Source organism: Euprymna scolopes, chromosome 29 (genome assembly GCF_053919585.1).
Source record: "Euprymna scolopes isolate OS-2025 chromosome 29, ASM5391958v1, whole genome shotgun sequence".
In the NCBI taxonomy this organism is placed as follows: domain Eukaryota; kingdom Metazoa; phylum Mollusca; class Cephalopoda; order Sepiida; family Sepiolidae; genus Euprymna; species Euprymna scolopes.
Window position 1 is genome coordinate 32,116,601 of NC_136510.1, and position 16,807 is coordinate 32,133,407.

Genomic DNA, 16,807 nt, shown 5'->3' on the forward strand with positions numbered 1-16,807 from the left:
TTTACGTTTTTATAACAGCCGGGCCCTGTCGGTGGGGCATTAGAATACGCCGATTGCCCCCCTGCAGAGGGTAAAAGTCCCTCAATGGGGGTCCTGGATATGACCTTAAACTATATCTAGTGGTGAGGCCCCAGCTTGTGGGCTTTAGGGAGTGTGGAACCACCCTTTAATTACCATTGCTCCCAGGTCCACTCTGACCCAGAGTGGTAGTACCTGTTAGGGTTCCAACTATGGGTTAAATAGAAACCGACTTGAAAACAACAAATATATTTTATTAAAAAATTTTTCTTCAAAATCTTTGGATTCGGCATTAAATAACCTGAAAAGGGCTGATATGCTGTAAAACAACTAACCATGAACCATATAACAGCCGCTTGAAATAGAAAAAATTGTTTGTTTAATTCTGGAGTGACAAGGATGACCAACGACCCACATTTTCACCCCTTTTTGAGTTGGCCTTGTGCCTAAGTTTTTTGTTTTTTTTGTTCATGTTCATTTTTAGCCTGAATAAAGGATTTAATATCTCAAAGTGTAGTACCTGTTCTGATGCTGCACACTTTTTTAATCTCGGTTAATGGAGGAGAGATCCTCCATGACTGATACATTTTTTTTCACTTTTTTTTTTACTAATGTGAGTACCCTATTTTGGGGAGCTGGTTTCCCGCCACATTAAAAACTGACCTTGTGTCTAACTCTGCCCGCGTGAGAAGGCAAGTGTAAAAAAAAAAAAAAAAAAAAAACAGCTGCTTGTTTGGATTCCTTCCTTGAAGGTGACAACATGGTCGTCTTCAAATCCTATTTTAACAGATTCCTATCTTAAAAAGTCTGCACAATTAACCAAACTTAGTTTATTAAACTAATCACGCTCACTGTTCTCAGAAAGTTCCTCAATATTCACCTGATAAGCATTTCCATCTTATTAATCCTTGTCCTCAAGTGATTTTTGGACTTGATAAAAGATGGTAGAATTTTAAAAAATAACCGAGACCAAACCCGTCAGTATTCTCTGGTAAGGGTGCCTCAGCAATAAACCAATCCCTACTCTTGAAGGAAAGAAAAAAAAACAAGAATATAATGAAAGGACGCATAGCTTGGTGGATAAAGTACTTGGTAAAGTTACACTCTTCTGGAGGTTGAAGGCTCAATCATAAATGCAGGGGACAATCAAAATACAATTGCAAATTACTTAGGACTTCTAACCAGTCATGGTTGATGGAATAAGAGCATACTATCTCCCTGCATTAAATAAAGGGTCCCGTTCAAAATCTGGTGCAGATTGTCTCATTTGACCGAAAGATTCCTGTGTCTAACAGAAAGATTTTGAGTTTGACAAGATACACCTGAAGAAGGTCGGAGGTTACATCGACTGAAACGTTTTGAAAATAACATTCAATATGAGAGCAGTAGTCTGAAGAATCCAAATAATACAAAAAACATAACGGTACAATGAAAAATGCAATGATGGTCGATATTATCTTATAAAGTTTGTTCGTTTCAACCATCGGGTCGTCTTTTTACTAACACAACACTTGCCAATATCAAGACATCATCAATAGTCATTAACAGGAGGAGGGGCGACTTTGCCTGGTCGTAAAATATGCTTAAATATGATATTTTAATTTGTTCAGATTTCGTATATATTATTAAAGAGTCGTGATTTCAAAAGTAAAATAAAAAGTATTTGCTAGAATCGAAAACCAAAAGCAAAACTGTAGCATTCAAAGCTGGTGACGTTACCACTGTACTAACGTGATACGCATATAAACTGATCAAAAATAAAAAAATAAGCTAAAATGAATGTACGAAATGTTTAACGATTTTTTCAATTTTGACTCATTTTTGACCCCTTAAAAACTATTTTAACCGGTTAAAGACCCATGAAAGAATGGTCCATAAAAAAATCAAATCATTTGAGGTCCCTAGTGCTGCTCTGCGACTTTTAGTTTTCGAAGAGATAGAGTTTGAAAATATGGAGACAGACAGACAGACAGACAGACATAGCGCTTTATATATATATTAGATTATGTTTATTTGTTTTATTATTTATTGGGCTTTTACTATCATTCGAAATGTGGAATCTCATTCTGTTATTCTCGTCTGTGAACAAAAGAGAGGGAATCTTTTGTACTGTTACCATTAAAGAGTTTTGACGGAGATAGCATAGTTGTGAAAACCACAGGAAGATGGCCTGCAGCTCACAGCAACTCCATGGACTTCGGAGGCTCGGAAAGAAAAGAAGAGAAGCATTGTTTTGAATTTAAAACATGTGTATAGCAAGTCATTCTTAACTTCTGAGTAGTGCATTCTCTCGTTGGCTACTAATGATTCAAGGGAGATAACCAGAATATGGGCCAAAAGAAATAATTTCCTTATAATTTTGAGCTAACAGTATGGACTAAATAAAATATATAAATGTTTTTGAGGCAGGCAAACGAATTCATTGGATTTAAACAAATTGCAATGGAAAAAAATATTTTGATCCACAAACATTTTGGTTCAGGAATGTAATATGAATTGCAACTCGTCCAATCAGGTTAGTAAACACTTGGTTCGCCTTGGAGGGTGGTCTCCTTGCTCCGAACTAAACCATATCTCAAAGGTCAGGTTCATAAATAAGCCAGACCCTTGTGGTAGAATGTCTCTGGGTTTAGCCTTCACCTGTGCTAGGTAAGCACAAAACGCATAATGATGATGAACAGAGACTACAAATATTTAATTATTGCCACAAAGACAAGTGCCAGTTGGTTGGTTGGTTGGTTGTTTTTGTTTTACGGCATATCAACCCTTTTCAGGTTATTTAATGCCGAATCCAAAGATTTTGAAGAAAATTTTTTTTAATAGAATATACTTGTTGTTTTCATGTCGGTTTCTATTTAACCCATAGTTGGGACCCTAACAGGTACTACCACTCCAGGTCAGAGTGGACCTGGGAGCAATGGTAATTAAAGGGTGGCTCCACACTCCCCAAAGCCCACAAGCTGAGGCCTCACCACTGGATATAGTTTAAGGTCATATCCAGGACCCCCATTGAGGGACTTTTACCCTCTGCAGGGGGGGGGGAGGCAGTTGGCGTATTCTAATGCCCCACCGACAGGGCCACAAGTTCCAGTTAAAACAGGAAAAGAGCATATAACGCGAAACACACGAAAGTGACTGTATAAAAGACCATTTGACCACACATTTTAGATATCCTCCTCACAGTATATATGGTGGATTCTCTCATCGATGATGATGAATGAAGATTCAGTATGCAATTTTCAGCAGCTCCTAAGCTCTGTGACACTGTATGTATAATTACAATCCTCCAGACGTTCGCCACTCTCCTCCCTCCTCAGATGGCGAACTTACATATGCTTGTCGGTCACAGATGCCTTCTCGAGTGAACAGAGAACCCTGCTTTGGTGTGTACTTTGAAACCACAGTGGCATACATACTCAATTTTTGGTGGATTTTCTGGTGCTTTGCTTTCATATTTGCACGAAGGGTGTCCCTATGATGAAGGCAGTTATGTTCAAATTCTCTGGTCCCTAGAAAACACACCTTCCTCCATTTGATGCGATCTCTTGGTACACTCTCCTAGGAGTTCAGAGAAATTCTACATTGCTTCTTTTAATTCATCCTTGTAACGAAGCAGGGGGTGCCTTATTGGACGGCAAGAATTTGTCAGTTGCTCATAAAAAAGTTATATAGTATACAGTGTGTATATATATATATATATATATATATATATATATATATATATATATAAACAAGGTTGTGTGCTTGCCCCAACATTTTATCTATCTGGTAGCAATGCAACATGAACTCCCGGAAAACAACCCCAAAATAGCACTATGATACCAAATAGACGGCACTTTTTTTAATATTACCCACATCAGGGCCAGAACACGTACAAACCACACTTGAATCATTGATCTGCAATATGTCTACAACAACTGTACCGTAGCCCATACTATTGAAGAATTACAGACGTCGCAGACAACTTCTCAAGAGCTTATATACAATATGAGCTGACATTTTCTTAACTAATAACGTGTACATTTCAGTTGACCTATTTTTTTGCCCTATATTTTTTTTCGCGCCTTTTAGCATCTTTTTGTCTGGGTCATTTTGACATTTGCTTTTCTATTTTATATTTAATTCTGTCACCATTTAATTTTTTTTCCTCTTCTTCTTCCCTGATCTTTCTTATTTACATTATGTCTCGGCAGCCGTATGAAAAGCATATCTTTTTTTCTTTTATTAATATTATTGGAATTTTCCCCCTTTTCCTTGTAACTATTTGTGAATTATTCCATGGATTCCGGCCTTTTAGATTATTTTGAACCATCTTCCAATTACGTGATTTCCTTGGATTTTACTTGTGCAAATGGAAATTCAATTAACTTTCTTGGGGTGATATTTTTGGATTTTACCATCACTGGATAATTTACCTTTCACCATACTATCCATTCACGTGTAATCACCTTTTTCTTCACCTTATTCCCTCTGCTTCATTTTTTGTGATCAAGTAAGATCTTTGACTTACTTGCAGTTTCATCAAATACTTTTGTATGCAAAATCCGATCCCGCATTTTGCTAATTCCTACCCTCTGATGAGAAGGAAAGTATTTCTTCGAAACTCAGTGGATTAAGGACTATCCACTTATCAAGTGTTTCCTTTTCAGATTAAATATGTTTTTAACTCTTTTTCACAGTGTTTTTTAACATGTTTTATTAACTGTTTGCTCTTATATATATATATATATATATATATATATATACTAGCGAGGATGAGGATGGGCGGTTTTCCTGGGCATAAAATACGCTTAAATATGATATTTTAATTTGTCCAGATTTCGTATTATAGATCTCAGTTAACACCGGACAAATATACTAACAGTATTTAAAACTAAAAAGAAACTAAAACAATAAACTATAAAATAGGAAAATCGAAATTAAAAATAAAAATAATTCCCCCCTAACCATCCTGCACCAAAATTTAACCAATAATAAAAAATATATATAAATACACCAAGCCTCAAAGGAAAAAAAGAAAAGAAAACTATAACAACGACAATCGCTCTTGATGATAATTGGACACACCGATAGAAAGCGCTTGAGTAGAATATGGCTGAACAACAACTTTTGGGCGCCATTTTATACAACATGCCGACTGAAATAAAAAAGACCACTCTGCGAATCGGAAAGATATCCAGAAAAATCGGAAAAAAGAATAACTCTGTCGTGTTCAATCAGATGTGCTTGAATAATGACTTGCTGCCAATATATATTGTTGTGGTTGCAAGGTTGAACAATAATTAGTAAGGAAATACAATGAAGACGCAAACAACAAGATAACGCAATAATAAGTGTATTAAAGAAAAGGTATATTTACAATATGTACAAATGACGGTGTCGAGTCAGAGAGTCTTGGTGGGAGGACATGTATGCTCTTCGGCGTCACTTCTGGTGGCATTTGAGTAAGACACACCAAGGCCAACCTAGGCTTGCCATTTATAGTGTTATGTTATTCGCATATGCAAATAAGTGGTTGCCACCACAACATATATATATATATATATATATATATATAACGGATTTAAATAGCACTTGGGCAAATGCCATTATTAAAATTGAGGACTTTTTTTTTTTTTTTTTTTTGACGTTTAATCAAGAAACACTACAAAGTCTAAAATCAATCTCCAAAACATGTAGTTCAAAATTATTTGAACTGAATGAAGGGGGAACTACATGTTTTGGAGATTTATTTTAGACTTTGTAGTGTTTCTTGATTAAACGTCAAAAAAAAAAAAAAAAGTCCTCAATTTTAATAATGGCATTTGCCCCAGTGCTATTTAAATCCGTTATAAAATTTTGTACCCATATAAATCTTTTTATATATATATATGTGTGTGTGTGTGTGTGTGTGTGTGTGTGTGTGTGTGTGTGTGTAATATACGTCATATACGATGTCATAGCAAAAGAAGACAGTTTAAAAAAGATGGGGGCAAAAATGAAAATAAAGATGTCTGGGCAATGCCAGGTAAATCATCCAGTATATATATATATATATATATATATATATATATATATATATATATATATATATATACAGAGAGAGAGAGAGAGAGAGAGAGAGAGAGAGAGAGAGAGAGAGAGAGAGAGAGAGTAGAATAAAGAATAATACTCGTCTCAACCTGAAGACGACCCAAAGGCAAGACGTGAACCAACATTAATTGTATACAGAAACTCTAAAGCTAGAAGAAAGAAAGGTCAACCCCTCCCTCCCCCCCACACACCCAATCTTATGCCGGGAGTTCAGGTGTTAATTACTTAGTAAAATGTCCAAGGTAAATAGAGTATTGCACCAAATAATGGGCCTCAGGTATTTAAATGGGTCAACTTGTATAGTTTATTTACAATATACACACAATTAGTGGCCTGGTAAGGCCACAGGGGAGACAACCGAAGCAGCAAAACCGAAGCTGGCCTGCAGGACACTATATATACAAATGTAGGAAAATTTGGGAATATTTTAATGGTTTGAAAATATAGGGTTCTTTTTACCAATTGTCATAAAATTTTAACCATAAAATAGTATTATAATCTTCAAAAAGCCTGCAAATTTTCATGTAGTTTCGTCCCATAGAACCAAAGATATGAGCATTTTAATATTCAATTTGGCTACCAGTATATATATATATATATATATATATATATATATATATATATATATATATATATATATATCACCATTTTTGGCCAAACTCCTACTTGTGAGACATCGGCTTAGGTTATAACTTGGTTGGATGACCACATCTCTTGTTTGAGATGAAATAGGTCCATTCCATAGTCAGGTTTCATTGTGGTTTGCTTGATCTGTGTTTGTTAATAGACTTTCTTGGGTGTGGCACATTTGCTCATATGGCTGAGTGCTCGCTTCGCATGCGAGAGGCTTGGGTTCTGAATCTTGAGTTCAGATATCTCTAACTGATGAGCCCAAATGAAGGCGAAACTCGAGTCTTGGACTTCTGGTTTGTTGGCTGCCATAGCTCTTGTGAGCTGCGAGGTTGTTTGGCTGTGAAAAAAAAAATATACTATTATGTAAAAAGAACTTTGTGTGAGTGAGAGAGAGAGAGAGAGTTCCCTATAGACTTTGAAACGGCTAAGCCGATTTTTATGAAATTTCACGCAAATTTACTTTATGTATCTGGCAGTGTTTTCTGATAGATTTTGTATCAGAATGTCTTCAAAAAATATTGATAATCGACGATGGAAAAATTCGATGAAAGAAGGAACAGGCGATTTTGATCAAAGTCAACACCTTATACAGTCTAACATCACAAGTGCATTTGAGAAGTTTTATTGCCGCACAAGTAGAAAGGCACGGCATATAAAATCAACAGTACGGCATAATCACGTTGATACACCGGTTCTCGTCAGATCACTGAAGTTAAGCAACATTGAGCCTGGTTAGTTATTATTAGTATTTTCCAGTGCGATCGATCTGACATTTTGATCACCCGTCGGTCTACTGAACGTCTACTGAGCGTCCGCCATATTTCATATTCTTCCTTAGCTATTTACACAAGACATACACATTTTAATCATGATTTTCTCTAGTTCAGATGGGTACAATAAACTTGAAATGACCCCTAATGTACTAACATAAGAAACAGAAAAGAAATATTTGTAATGCGTACACAGCTTTATTTTCTCATATAACCTCAATACGCTTTGAAGGGATTTTACCGGCACCGTTCTGTGGTCACTCACTTTTGCTCTGAATGTGTAGCAGTATTCATTAGATGTAAAGAGTTCATTCATAGGTAAGTCTATCCAACACTTACACAGTTGTCAGAGCATAACAAATTTTAATTGATTATTTTTTTACTATTTTAATTCCTAACTTCCGGCGTGGCTACTAGCGGAAGTGGTGACAAGGCAAATCAGTTCCTTCGCTTTTATTTCTCTCTCACAGCTATATCTCCCCTGATCATGTACTCTTTTTTTTTAATTTATTTAATAATCATTGAAAAGTTTTTTTCGGTCTCATTTTAATTAAGAATTATTGAAATTAGTATTATTATTTTTTTTTAAAGAATTATTGAAAACACTTTTTGCGCTTTATTTTTTTTTTTTTTAGAGAATTATTGAAAATACTTCAAATCTTTTAAAACTGTTCTTATGTATTGGATCTGTTTTTATGATGTTTGAAATTTTGTTATTTTGATTTTAATAATTTTGTATTTATACTTTCATAAACATATATTTATTATATAGATTCAAATAAAAAACTTTTATTTTTAAAATAATAAAAAAAAAAAACTTTTATCTTTATAATCTCATAAACATATATTTCTTATAAAATTTCAAATAAAATGCAAACATTTATTTTTTTAAATTTCGTTATTCAAAGTGCAAATAAAGAATAATTTTGTTATTTTTTACCTGTACGATTCTGTTAATTTTTATTGTATGATTTTGTTAATTTTTACCTGTATGATTTTGTTAATTTTTATTGTATACTTTTTAGGGAGTTGAGTTAAATGCTTTTCGGGCACTCTCTAATAAAATGAATATTTCAACACAAGCTACTGAATAAATGAACAAACGACTTCGTAAAACTTGCAAGGAAAAGGTTTATTGAAGTAAGGCAAGATGCCATTTAGATATAGCTGGGATAGAACTCGTCTGCCTTTGCCCGGTAGTTATTCCCAAGTGGGGACCGCCGATACCGATGTAGGCACAGAGAGAGAGAGAGAGAGAGAGAGAGAGAGAGAGAGAGAGAGAGAGAGAGAGAGAGAGAGAGGTCCGCTCTCTTTGACGTCTCGCTGGAAAAGGGAAAGAGTTTTTCTTGTCCGGGACGGAAGCAGTTATAGTTCCTTAAGGGGGTAAGGAAGATCCCTGCGCTATGCCTCTGATTGGTCAGTATGTGCCATATCGCACAGTCAGGGGAGGCACTGACGCACAAGAAAAGAGTTCTATTTGTTTCTGCTACACTTTTCAGTGGTGTGCGTTTTCTTTTCTTTTATTTGAATAACTCTCTTCACGATAGAAACACTGAAGAACAATGTAAGCGAAGGAACTGATTTGCCTTCTCACCGCTTCCGGTAGCAACCAGGCCGGAAGTTAGGAGGTACGTTAGCTGACTATAACCTTTAATTCTGCTATGTGTTCCAGTCCCTTTTTCTTGAATCGTTACAGTGCTTTTTTTTTCTCCCATATCTCCTCCACCTTCTAGCACCCCCTTTTCCTTCTACTCTCTTCGATTTTTGCCTTGTCAATTACTGTTCATGCTATAACATCAGAAGATAAATGGACTAGTCTTACTACAAAGGGCAGGGGGAACCAGGATCGTTCAACACGAACAGGAGGGAATCTAATTAAGGGTGTTTTCTCTAATTATCTAAGAAAGCATCTTGCCAACAGAGCTCTGTACCAAAGTTGGTGGACAGGATGAAAGAATATATTCTTTAACTCAACCAATCACGGTAGAACCCCTGGATACGGCATTAAAAAATTAGTAACAAAATACAGTACAGTATATAATGCACATGTATATAATCAAATAACATTATAAGTAACACCATAAGGCGGGGCAAATACCGTAACCAGGGGCCAGAAAAAAACATCGTATTCTATATCGTAACCTGAAAAAAAAAACGTATCCTGGGGTTCTACTGTACTGCATAACATTTTGCATATTTGTAAAACAAGTCAGAAAAGCCAAACCATTGCTGAACTTATATTTCACATAGAAATATGGTTGTTAAGAGAGAGAGAGAGAGAGAGAGAGAGAGAGAGAGAGAGAGAGAGAGAGAGAAAGAGAGAGAGAGATGGGGGGGTAAGCTATTTTCTTTTCTTTTTATTTTTGTTTAACGGCATATCAACCCTTTGTGGGTTATTTAATGCCGAATCCAGTTATAAGCTATTTTCTTTCGTTTTTTTTTTTTTAATTTTATTATTCTGTTTTCTAATGTCTTTATAGAATACGGTATTGCATGGAGGGAAGAGGAACAAAAAAACGTCTTCCTTATAGACAAAAACCAAGAAGTCAGATCAGACTAACTTATTTGCCACGTCTTACTCTCGACTTTCTGTCCTCTTACATCATTTCCTTTGACACGACACTTGCTTTCTAATGTATATCCCCTCTTTCATAACTGACACGCATATTTTTAAGTTCTAAAAACATATCTGGTCTCTTACAGACAAAAAAAGCGAGAAGTAAGTTTCAACTAAATTATTTACCACGTCTTATTCCAGACTTCCTGTTCTGTTACGTCATATCTTTGGAACATTTAAAGCGGAAAATTCTACTTTCTTCATAAATTATCCTAACCCAACATACCATATTAGTACAGTAATCTTGAAGTTCAACCTGTTATGTTAGATATTTATTCTTAGATATTTTTACTCATGAACATTTGGTGAAATCGCCTTTTCTAATCATTCTATCAGTATACACTCAAATGAAATGGAAGACTTTCATCAAATCTGTTGCCAAAGTTGCCGGAAAAATAGTTGCATCATTCTACCGCTCCAGACTAAATCCTCTACCTGTATAAGAGCCAGATACATCCTAAAAGGGAGTACTGTTGTCACATCGGAGCAGGAGCTGCTCAGAGCACCCTATCCTGCCTTGACAACGTTTAAAACCGGCTTCAAAACCGAGTAGGTAATACCCTTTTCTCCTCCCTGCTACCTCTTTCACCCATTGCGAGCCTATCTCTGCTCTATCATTATTTTCATGGCAAGTGCTCATCTGATCTCCAATCTATGCCCCCCCCTGTCAAACTTTCACAAAAGCACTCGACTATCTGCAGCTAATGTCAGTAATTTTCTCCACTCTCTATCTGTCTAGATCTGTACGCAAATTCCATGAACAAAGTTTCTTTCTTAGAACTCCTCGCATGTGGAACTCTGTTCCGCTGGCCTGCTTTCCAGCTGACTACAATATGGTCGTTTTTAAGTCCAACGCAAACAAATTCTTGTTGAGCTGTCCCCTTAAATAATCAGATTATACCCAATTTCTACCACTAACGATTATTAGGCTGTTGTCCCACTGACCACCGTACACTCGGTAATCTTTATCCTCAAATGGCTTTCATGCTTGGTAAGTGGTGATTCTCTTATAAAAAAAAAAAAGAAGGAAAACTTACCTGAAGTGTTCTTTGTGATCTAAATAGAGATAATACTACAACAGTAGAAGATACGCAAAAATATGGTGCCAGAAAATAGCATTTCTCCTTTTTTTTAATATCTTTCCAATGAACCACGGAAGAAGTCCAGTGAATATAACAACCAAACTTTTGGCCTGGAAGAGAGTGTACTATCTGTTCTGATACTACACTTCACTTTTTCTGTCCTTGGTCAGTGGAGGAGAAATCCTTCATGACTGAGGCAATTTTAATTTTTTGTTTATTTGGGAAGCTGGATTTTCCCCCATATTAAAACCCGACCTTGTGTCTAACTCTGCCCTCGTGGAGAGGAAAGTAAATAGGAACAATAAAAGAAAGAAAATAAAAAAAATAATAATAAGTAAAAAGAGTGGAGGAGGATGAGGAGGAGGAGGAGGAGGAGGAGGAGGAGGAGGAGGAGGAGGAGGAGGAATAACCAGAAAAATTAAGTACCAATCTCTCTAAATCTTTAAAAACATATCTAACACAAATGTTTCTGAATCTTTGAGATGAGGATTGGTTATTCGTAATATTTGGATTCATCGGACTACTGTTCTCATCTTGAGTATGATTTTCACAACGTTTCAGTCGATATAACCTCCGACCTTCTTCAGGTGTATCTTTTTTTTTTTTTTTACACAGGAATCACCACTTATCAATGCCCAGAGGCCACTTGAGGATAAGGGTCAATGGGTACACATCAATCAATGGGATTATAGCGTAGTAAACATAAGTAGTGGGAATTTTGTAAATTGGATTACTTAGGGGAACGGTCCATCAAGAACTTGTTTACGTTGGACTTGAAGACAATCAAATTGTAGTCAGCTGGAAAGCAGGCAGTCGGAAGAGAGTTCCACAGGCATGCAGTTCTAAGAAAGAAGCTTTGTTCATGGAATCTACATTTAGGTTTAGGCACAGATAAAGAGTGTGGGAAATTATTGATAGTGGTTTTGGCTAGACAAGTGTTTTTTGTGAAAGTTTAGCAAAGGGGGACCATAGATTGAAGCTCGGCTGAGCACTTGCCATGAAAATAAAGATAAAGCAGAGACAAATTCGCAACGCCTCTTCTGTGGGAAAGAGGTTGCAGGGAAGAGAAAAGGGCATCCCGCACTAAGCTACGAAGTCTATTTTGAACTCTGTCAAGACAGGATAAGCTGCTTCTAGAAGCTCCTGTCCAGATGTGACAACAGTACTCCATCGTTGGCTGTACCTTGCTTTTATATAGGTAGAGAATGGCATCTAGTCAAACTCGGGAATGTTTCTGTCGAACTCGGGAATTTGGACGGAATTTCAAGCGGAACCCTTTATTTACTTCACGGGAGTAGCATGCTCTTGTTCCATCAGCCATGACTGGATAGAGGTCCTAAGTAATTCACAATTGTATTTTTGGTCGCACACACATGATTGAATCTTTAATCTTCAGGAGAATATCACTTTTTATAATTGATTTTTCCAAGTTCTCTAACCACTGCGCCACAGGTCCCGAGTTCAACAAGATACACCTGAAGAAGGTCGGAGGTTATATCGACTGAAACATTGCGAAAATCACACTCAAGATGAGAACAGTAGTTCTGAGCTCCAATCTATGGTCCCCCCTCGTCAAACTTTTATGAGAAACACTCGTCTAACTGAAAACACTATCAATAATTTCCCCCACTCTTTATCTGTGTCTAAACCTAAACGTATATTCCATGAACAGAGTTTCTTTCTTATAAACTGCACGCCTATGGAATTTGCTTCTGTTTGCCTGCTTCCCAGCTGACTACAATATGGTTGCTTTCAAGTCCAACGTAAACAAGTTCTTGATGAGCCGTTCCACTTAAGTTAACAAATTTACTGAATTTCCATTACTAACGATTACTATATTGTCTAATTGGCTACTGTACACCTGTACACTCTTTAGCCCTTATCCTCGAGTGGCCTTTGGGCCTTGATAAGTGGTGATGCCTATGTAAAATATATATATATATATATATATATCTAACACAGATATTTTTTTTATCATAGATTTTAATTTGTATGTTTTTCCCACTAAAATCTTTTTACTTGCTTTTAATGTTGTACTAAAGCAATAAAAATGGCTGACAATAAAGTTTACAAAAGAGAAAACAAATTAAAAAATATACTGATGCGCAAAATGATATTTTTTTCTTTTATCACTGATCAATTTTTATTGAATTTATTTTTCATCTCATTGTGTCTTAAACAAAAATTTGAACAAACAAGCAATCGAGGTTGGTATCTTTTGTCTACATATTCTGAAAACTGTGTAAAACGACCAATGCGTTCAATTATATAAGGTTTGTTGTTCCTATCCAGCATTGTTCGGGATTATTTTTACTTTCATTAATAATTTATGTGAATGACATTGAAAAAAAAAAAAAAGATAGAAGATTAATGTAGTTTGCTTGAAGCATTGTTTAGTGTGTATATAAACATAATTTATGTTCATAGACGGCAACACAGTGCAGAGATGTAACGTACAGATGCGAACTGAAGCAAATTAAGATGTAATGATAGAATTATCTACGCAGATTCACCTTTATTTATGAAACATATATAACCTTGTTCGAGATGAAGTATGGTTCATTCCATAGTTGGATTTTGCCACGGTTTGCTTGATCTGCATAAGTTGATTGACTTTCTTGCGTGTAGTGTGGTTGCTCAAGTGGCAGACTACTCGCCTCACATGCAAGAGACTTGGGTTTTGAATCCCGAGTTCAGGTGTGTTCAACTGATGTGTGTGTGTGTGAAACGGTATTAACCCTACCTGGGTTTAACCGGCTTCTTCCGAAGGAGGAAGTTCCATGGGAGTATGAAATTCACAAGTGGTCCCCAGTCGCATGTATATCCCCATTAGGAGAGATGGCGACGTTATGTTTTTGCAACTCTTGCAGGGACGTCCTCCTACATACAGCGCTTGAAGTTTCCAACTTGTACACCCGTTTTAGTAATGACCAGGCTCAACGTTGCTTAACTTTAGTGATCTGACGGGAACCGGGGTGGCTGTGGAAATAACTAATATATATATATATATATATATATATATATATATATATATATATATATATACATACATATATATATACATATATACATATATATACATATACATATATATATACATATATATATATACATATATATATACACATATACATATATATATATACACATATACATACATATACATATATATATACACATATACATACATATACATATATATATATACATATATATATAAGATTTTGCATCCTCTTTAAAAATAGATAAAAAAATAAACCAATCAAAGAAATAATTCTGTATTTGCCAATAAAGAGTTGTTTCCCTTTAAAAAAAAAATGAGCGAAATGGAGTATATTCCAGTTTTCTTAAAATAGAATTATGTTGAAAATTTTACCAGACGGATGAAATAATTTCTGAAAGGAATTAAATCGAACTACATCTGTTTCTTGTTAAGAAGACGGCAAAAAAAAAAAAAAAAAAAGAATTGGCTGATCAGAACCAAATAATGATTTGTCAGCATTAAAGCTATCGATAGCCAAAATCAACTTTTCTGGATATAGATTAGCGTTATGTTCACTTTGGTAGAAATATTTTTGATTAAAAAAAACATATATTACACTATTTCCCCTCTTAAAAGAGGATGTAATGCCTTGGAAGATGGTATCATGACGAACGAACATATACTTTACCACCCCTTCGAAGGATGAGGTGATGCCTGGGAGAATGGTCTCATGATATCATGAGAAAAATAAATACTACACCATTCCCTCCCAATAAAGCAAAAACAAAGGAGGAGGTAATGCCCGAGAGGATGGTGTCAGGATAACAGAGCAGATATTATGTTCCCTCCACATACACACACAAAATGAGGAGCTAATGCCTGGGAGTGTGATATCATGACAAGAAAATAGCTATTACATTACCTCCTCCTCCGACACATAAAAGAAGGAGTCAATGCTTAGGATGAAAGTATTACGATAACAAAACAGATACTACACTCCTCTCGTTTCCTTGAATTGATCAGTGAAAGATTGTACACTATTTAGAAATAGTATAGTAAACTCAAATGAACATTAGAAGACGGTAATAGTATAGTTTCGGCTTCAGACAGACGGATACCAAACTCCATTAGATATAGATGACCGTAAAGTTTGATATGCCACTAAACAAAATCGTTTACTATACACGTGAGATACATGCCTGGCGTTGATCGGGAATGTTTTAAATTTTGTTCGACTTTTTCTTTCTTTCTTTTCTTTTTTTAACTATACCGCTATTTTTTATTTTTATTTTTTTCATTAATTTATTTATCTGTCCGTCTATCCCTATCTCCTATTTGTCGGTTTCAAAAAGAGAACAAGAAAGTATTTTTTTTTTTTTACTACTAAACAAAGAAGAAAGAACTTAAACAATAAATGGCGGCGAGTGCCATTCAAAACATTCCCTGTGTTCACTTAATTAATCTTTAATAAATAATTAATTAGTTAAGAGAATACTAGTCTATCTATTACTCTTCCTCTCACTCTTATGTGTGAGTTGTTTCTCTCCAAAATAAACTTAAAACTATCCCCCCTCCCTAATAGCCATGTAAAAAGAATTTTTCAGAACTTAAAACAACGTCTTTAGTGGGGCAGATTGCCGAAACAATCTTTCACTTGGTGATACAATCACCAAAATTAAAATTTGTCAGGTTTGCTTCTGCAGCCATCTTGAAAACTGGCAGCCATCTTGAATTTTCTGCAATTTTGGTGCTTGTATCACTAAATGAAAGATTCTTATGGAATATTGAGATAACCTGCCCCAGTGGGCCATGCCCCACTACTGTTGTCATGTAATTTTTGACCAACATTATTCATTTTTCTTTAAAATTTATTGAACGGGAAGAGGTCAGCTTGACATTGCTTTCATATTTTTACGAATCTAACTTAGAACCTCGCAACTTGTAGTTCTGGTACGATGGCTAACTCCAGCTACCCAAAAGATTACAGAACAGATTGCCACAGAGACCTTTTTTTTTTTTTTTTTTAAACCAAAACCTTATTAAATTTCCTCTTGACTCTTTTGGTAAGACATTTTCCCCGATCCCTAGCCTGGATATTTAACCTTGGTTATGATGTATGATTTCAAAGTTTATTTATTTTTAATTTTTTTTTATAGAAATCGCTCGAGACAAGGACCTTGATGTAAGGAGCTAACAAAAACGGAAGCTGATTATTGCAAAGACAGAAGATGCCTATTGACCTTAGTTTTGAAAAAAAAAAAAAAGACAAGGCTACAAGTAGAAAGAAAACAGTGAGCAGGAAGACAATTCCACAATCTTGCAGTCCTTGGAAAAAAGCTACTGGAATAGGAAGTTGTATTACGATGAGGTATTAAAACAACGAATTGACGGAGACCTAAAAACCCTACGAGTCAAATAAATAATATAGATCAGACAATTATGAAGGACACATGCAATAATGGTATTTATAGAAAAGACTGAGACTAGCAACATCACGTCTGTGACAGAGTCGCAGAGAAGAAATGGTCACACCAATCAAATTATAAATATGTTTATGGAATTTATCAAGAACCTTCAAATGAGCCACCGATTCAACAGAACAGTACTCCCATACATGGTTTGATAGTAGATT

The 16,807-nt window shown here is 35.5% G+C and overlaps 1 long non-coding RNA gene across 1 annotated transcript in view; it reads left to right on the forward strand.

Annotated features, from left to right (window-relative positions):
* LOC145252573 (uncharacterized) overlaps window positions 1–16,444 on the forward strand; it is a 60,864-nt gene extending 44,420 nt beyond the window's left edge. The window contains exon 2 of the long non-coding RNA XR_013863620.1: window positions 16,332–16,444. This is a non-coding gene — a long non-coding RNA (uncharacterized LOC145252573). The remainder of the gene's footprint in view (window positions 1–16,331) is intronic.
* Window positions 16,445–16,807: the final 363 nt, after the last annotated feature.